The following is a 6,982-nucleotide window of genomic DNA, read 5'->3' as shown; positions in this document are numbered from 1 at the left end:
ACGCTAAAAAATCTGCCAAAATGCTTTCTATCGGACTTCAAATATTATTGAATCCACCCTACAATTCCGTCAGGTCCGCTTTTATATCGCTATCGCAAGTCACAGGCCACGAGTTCCTTTATATTTGGGTTTATAATAGAAGAACCCTAAATACACAAAAAACCCGACAAATGGCTTCATATCGGAACCCAAGATATATATATTCGCATTCATAAACCCTTTCGGGTCTAGCTTTATCGTATGTCGCATGTCCTCCCCGATCCTCGATCTCCGATTGGCCTTATCGTCTATCGGTGCATTGGCATATCATATGTCACAAGGTCTCAAGTCCCTGGTAAGTCTCCCTTTGGCCGTGTTGCAATGTGATTAGAGCTCGGCGGTTGGTCTTCTGCCACTAGATCGACCACTGAGATCTTCCTCGCTCAAACAAAGCTAAGGGACAGTCCTCCTTCGTTGATCTACACGCAGTAGATTTGACAGTCCGCGTTGATTTCGAGCAGACAACTTGCCCGACTCTTAATGATCCTTACAGACCCAATGGAGTTTATAAACTCCCAATCCATAAAAGTTCGAGTCTGCTCCTTGCATTAACGCTCGATTATCTTTGCACCTGATATCCGTCGGATGATGCAGCCTCCAGATCCTACGGTCAGCAGGTACCCAACATGCAAACGGTTTAACTATTGTTTGATGCGATATGGTGGTTGATTTGGATCGTTGATCTACGCATTTGATCAACGACCCTCATTAACTTGCACTGATCACTGTCGCTGTTTTAAAAGGCCGCAGTTGTTTAACATAAAACTTGGGTTTTTCCGATGCGATAATGAAACCCCATATATATATATATCTATATATATATATATATATATATATATATATATATATATATATATAGGGTTGCTCCCTTTATTAAGGCCTTAAGCCCATTTTTAGGAGTTTTTGCCTCATTTTCAAAGGACAAAGGCAAACTTCTTTTTGCAATAACTTCTGCATCTAAAGTCTATTTTAGCCCATTCAAGTTGCAGTGGATTCAGAATGAAGAGATCTACAAAATGGGACTATTTCCAGGAGCATCCTTGGACTTTCATTTTCCTCTGCGAGGAACACTTAGACTTAGAAGTCTATCTAAAATCCATTTTAGATCACCTTTGTAGTTTCTTTAGAAACCTCAAAAATTACAGAGTGTTAATACATTCATTGACAGTGGTTCAAAAGGTCCTCTAGTGGGGAGATAAACAACAAGAGGCATTTGATTCTTTGAGACAAAATATTAGTTCAACCCTTATACTTGCTCTTCTAGATTTGAAAAAGTCATTTGAGTTTCAGGTTGATGTATGCGACTATGCCATGGGCATAGTCCTTATGAAACATGGTAAATCCATTTCATTTCATTCTGAAGTTTTCAATGGTGCAGTGATTAAGTTTCAGTGACAAAGGAACTTTCATTGGATGGGTTTCATTCTTCTATTACACTTGGTCAAAAGGAATAAGAAAGGTATAAGCAACATGTTTGTTGATATACTTTCTAGGGCTATTGTTTGTGTAACTACTTTCCTCAAGCATCGTTTTGTTTTGCATGAAAGTTATAATCAACAAAATACATACTTTCAAGATGTGCATTCAAGTTTGATTCAAAGGAATCAAGTAGAGGAATTTGTTTACCATTTGCATCATAATGTGTTGTATCATCTTGGTAAAAAGGATGTTTCTATTAATAGTCATAGTGACATAGACAAAGCAAAAAGGTTCATTGAACAAATCCAATTGGTACACCAAACAGTTCAATAACAACTGGAAAAGAAACAAGGAAAGTACAAAGCAAGGCACGAAAAACATCGGGTAGATCACAAATTCCAATTCAGTGATGAAATTTGGCTTCACATTAGCAAAGAGAGGCTCCAAAGAGAAGGTAAAAATCTGAAACCAATTAAATATGGTCAGTTCAGAATTATGAAAACGATTGGTAGCAATGCCTTAAGGTTGGATTTGTTTTCATATATGCAAATTTATGTTGTTGTTAATGTTGAGAACTTAAGGTTGTATGACACTCATTTGATTGAAGATCAAGGAGAAAATGTTCAAATTCCTTCCATTGAGGATTTTTCTCCTGAATACCTTGATGAACTACAACAAGACACCATTTTTGACATAAGAACAAGGTCTTCAAAATGAGGGAATGTGGATTACCTTCGGGGCTAAAATGAAAAAATCCTTCCAAGTCCAAATGGATCAAGATTGGAAAGGTGAGGGAACTGTACCCTCACCTGTTGAATAATTGAAAGTGATCTTTTGGGGTCTAAACGACTTCCATTGGGGAGGAATGATCAGGGGCTCAAAAAATAGCTAAAAAATAAAAGTTGTCGGATCGGTGTGGAACTTGAACGACCGCGTAGTGCTCGTCATCTTGAATCTAACGCATCTCATTTCGCGCAAAACAGAGTTTGTATGCTCCTAGAAACATGTTCTGTTCGTTTTCCTAAACAAGCGAATTTAAAAAAAAATGCAGACAATGTAGTAAATAGTCCATACTGCTAATGTGGCTCTGACTGGGCATGCCTATGTGGCAAGGTGACTATGCAAGTGATGTTTGACCTGCTGGGAATGGTGTTGTGCCAAGTGGCACGTTGTTATTGGTGATGATTTGGATGTGTTTGATTGGATGGTTGGTGGCCAACCATAGGTTGCCATGTGGCCCAGCGAGGGGCCGCCACGTGGTAGCGCAAAGGTCACCAAAAATTTGTTTTTAAGGTCTGGGCAGTAGCGGTGGGGGTCAAACCTGCGACCTCCAAACACCTATTCCAAACCAATTGCCAATGCATCATATCTTTAGTTCTTAATAAACTATGGTTGCACAATTATTTAAAGTCAACGCGTTGCGCATTCCGGGGAAAGGGCCAACCACGGGGGCTAGCCCTTGGGCGCGTTCCACCCCGCAGAGCCATGGTGGAGTGGAGTGGGGGCCCAATCGATGAAGCCAAGCCGTTGGCCTTAGCCCCTAGCACGTAGCCCCCATGTGGCCCAAAATTTTCAGATTTAAGGCCTTCTAGGGCATTTAATCCATCCAACAATTTCGCCCAGAATTAGGCGAAATCGGTGCTCGGTTAGCAGAATTGGGAGAGAATTTGTAGGATGGTGCCGGATTTTGGGAAAATTAAGGTGCGATTAGCAGAAAGACTTGGGGACGCCGTAACTTCTTCTATTTTTTTACCAAATCAGGAGCAAAAATAGGCTAGACAGGCATTTTTGGGCATTCTAGAGCCATTGGAATAGGTTTTAGAGCTATCTAAGCAATGTGAACTGATGTATTCACACTTTTGAGCATAATAGAGAGGGCCAACCCATTAGAAGTTGGACCAAGGAAACGCAGCCCATGATGGGTGAACTCCTTCATCATGTGCTGTTGTGATACAATTTTGGTGATGTTCATGTCTGTTATATGTTGTTGTTCAGTGATTTGTTTATGTTAATTTGTACATGAAATTTACATAAAATCACTCAAAAACTCATGTTTAAACTTGCAATTAACCTCATGAATCCTTAAGAACTTTTACATATTCTGAAGATAATTTAGCACAACAAAACTAATTCTCCCATTCAGATCAGTCCAACCCTTAGGACTCCCCAAAATCCACGTGGGCCCCAATATGAACTTTTCCCATAAAAAACCCAATTGTTGCCTTTTTTCTCTGGAGTTACACCCCCCTACTTTTTCCATGGAGTGAGCTTCACATTCAGCCTTAAACAATATTTAATTACGCCATAATTACAAATTTAAGTTCTTTGGCATCACAACCTCTAATGACATATCAATTTGGGCACACTATGTCTAAAGTATATTTATCATATTTACATGAGCATGCAAACCACATAATATCATTAGAGCTCACCAACTTAAATATCAATGTATATTTAGTTACATCATAATGACAAGGGTATTATAGGAGAGATGGATAGAGAGGGAGAGAGGAAAGAATGAGAAGGGAGAGGAGAGGAGAGGGAGAGGGAGAGGGAGAGGAAGAGAATGGGAAGAGAAAGCGAGAGAATGAGAGGGGGGAGATAGTGACATAGTTGGAGGGCAAAGCGAGAGAGTGTGATGGAGGGGAGAGACAGAGGGAGGTGGGAGAGAAAGGGAGAAAAAGGAAGGAAAAAAGAGGAGAGAGGGAGGAAGAGAGAGGAAGGAAAAGAGAGAAGGAGAGGGAGGGATGAGAGGAAAAATAGGATGGGGTAGACAGAGGGGAGAAGAAACACATAAAGAGAGAAAGGTGAAGAGAGAGAGAGGAAATGATAAGGGATATGGAGAGAGGAGTGCAGGAGGGAAGAGAGCAAGAAGGGGAGAGAGGGAGAGGAGGGAGGGAGGGAGAGACAAATATATATGAAGAGAGAGAGAATGTATTTTTGGGGGGCGAGATAGAGAGATAAAGAAGGAAAAAAAGACATAGAGATATAGATGGATGGGGGAGAGAGGAATGAAGAGAGGGAGGAGGAGGGAGTGAGGGAGAGATAGCTAGCTATAGAGAGAATGTGTGTGTTTGTGTGTTTAGGGGGGTGAGATAGAGAGACAAAAGGAGAGATGGAGGGAGATATAAATATAGATGGTGGGGGGAAGGAGTGGGAAGAAGAGAGAGACAAAGATATGGAGGGATATGTGGAGAGAGGGGGGGAGAGAGAATGGTAGAGAGATTAGAAATAAACAAAGAGGTGGAGGGGAGAGAGATGGAAGAAGAAAGAAATATATAGAGACAAATACAAATATTATCTAGTGTTATATAATATTGAACACTATTAACTATAGACTAAAAGCATTAAGGCTTTTACAAAAAATAAAAGAAGTTAGATTTAAAAAGCCATGAATATTTTGGTTTTCCACTTAAATAGATGCATTGATTCTAGTGTAGATGTTGATTTCTAATCATATTTGATTGATTGCACTGAATGTATTGATTTTAGTGTAATTGTTTTCTAATCTTATTTGATTGCTTGCACTAGATGCATTTATTTCAATGTAGATGTTAAATTCTAATCCTATTTAATTGTTTACACTAGATGCATTGATTTCATTATAGACGTTGATTTATGATTTGATGTAACTAGATGCATGATGTACATTAATTTCAAAGTAATTAGATTAATAGTGTACATTGATTTCAGTGTAAGCACAAAACAATTATTGACGCATTGATTTCTATGCTACAATTATTCAACCATAAATAAAATACTTGAATTTTCATCTTAAATAAAATGTTCACTTACTTGAAATGTTTGATTCTTGAAATTATAAATTAGTAATTAAATACAAAAGTCACAATAGTAGTTGTAATAGAAAACAACTACTATTGAAACTTGGAGTTTAACACTCCAAATGTCACAATCATTGACATTGGAGAAAGTTACTATTAACATTGGAGAGCAAAAGAGACGAAGTATAACGTTTATTCTAATAGACCAAGTTAAAGATTTGAATGGTCTATGATTTCAAATACCATTTTTATATTCATATGATTGGATATAAAAAAAAAGGAAAACAAACACAATAGACGAAAATAATTTGAAATTGATCATAATGAACTATTTGTAATTGACTACGTTCTTATTTAACACATTCTCTATTATTCAAAGGTGTTACGTTGTCACTTTGCATTCAAAAATTTTATTTAATTATTTTTCACCATTCAAGTATTAACAATCTTTGTCATCTCAACAAACTAAATAATAAAATAAATTTAAAATTTAAATCACTAAAATAATTAGATGTTCAACAAATTTTGTGTGACTGAACACAACCAAAACTAGCTCTTTTAACATTTCTATCAAATATCAAGAAAAATGAAATAAATTTACCCCATAAAGATTTGATCTTTCTTTAAGCTATATATATCACTGCATTTTAACCCCCCAGAAATTGGTGTAATTAAATGACAACCTTATGTAGATAGGCTTTACATAATTGAGTGTTCAATTCTTACACAGAAGCAACAATCATTTTTAACGCCAGTGAATCATGTCATGGTATTCTGAGGCAACTGTCTTCCCGGGTTGTTTCCTAAACTATTCCTCTAGGGAGAATTTATTCCTCAATATCACCTATGGCAGAAAATTATGAATATGACAGGCAAAAGGTGCCAGTGACTACGCAAGTTGCACAGAATACTAGGACACCTCAGTGGAAACAAGTGTTCCTCCTTCAAATCATTGCTGGGAAGGCAATTATATTCCGTTTAAAAACAGCTCCTTGCAGGAAAAAATAATCATGGCTCCCATAAAGGAAAAACAAAAGGTGGGAAGGTAAAAAGGAATTGGCAGGTCGTAGCGTAAAATGGAATTCGCTTTTTCGTACGAGCTTATGAGAAATTGCTCCAAACTGAACCGCGCAGGCTATTTAATGACCTGAGTTGCTCTCTGCACTTGCTGCTATCAGTGCAGCAATGAGAAAAACCTGGAACCAATTTGAAATCTCATAGATGATGGGATTGGAGGACTTTACCAAGTTATTTTTCAATTCATTCATGAAATCAATATTCTCAAAACTTTTTTAGACAACCTGATTCTGTAAATTAAATAACATTCTCAAAATTTTGTGAGGCATTCTTGTAAATTATACAGCTGAAATTTATGATTTTTAGAAATCCTTCTTACACAACAAAAAAATTCATCCACTAATTAGTTATGCTTTTCACCCACAAAACCATTAGTACAAAAAACAAAACATCCAATAATTAGTTATGCTTTTCACTCACAAAGCCATTACCAAGCAATTTTGAGACAATCATGTTGTTTTGCCCTAAAGCTTAGTCAGAAATACAGAGTCACAATCCAAAACCATTAGAAAAGGCTCAACTGTACATATCCACCAATTCTGTAAAAGAGGGAATTTATATGATTGGTCCTTCAGGATGTCAGTAGACAAATTAAGTGCCTCTAATCTCACAGTAGGAGAAAGAGGGTAAAGAAAAGTCACTGGAACAGTTTCATTATGGTCCTC

The sequence above is a fragment of the Pinus tabuliformis genome, chromosome 7 (genome assembly GCF_031772625.1).
Source record: "Pinus tabuliformis cultivar Carrire ecotype Pingquan chromosome 7, CPIR1, whole genome shotgun sequence".
NCBI classification, from domain to species: domain Eukaryota; kingdom Viridiplantae; phylum Streptophyta; class Pinopsida; order Pinales; family Pinaceae; genus Pinus; species Pinus tabuliformis.
This window is presented reverse-complemented; position numbering follows the sequence as displayed.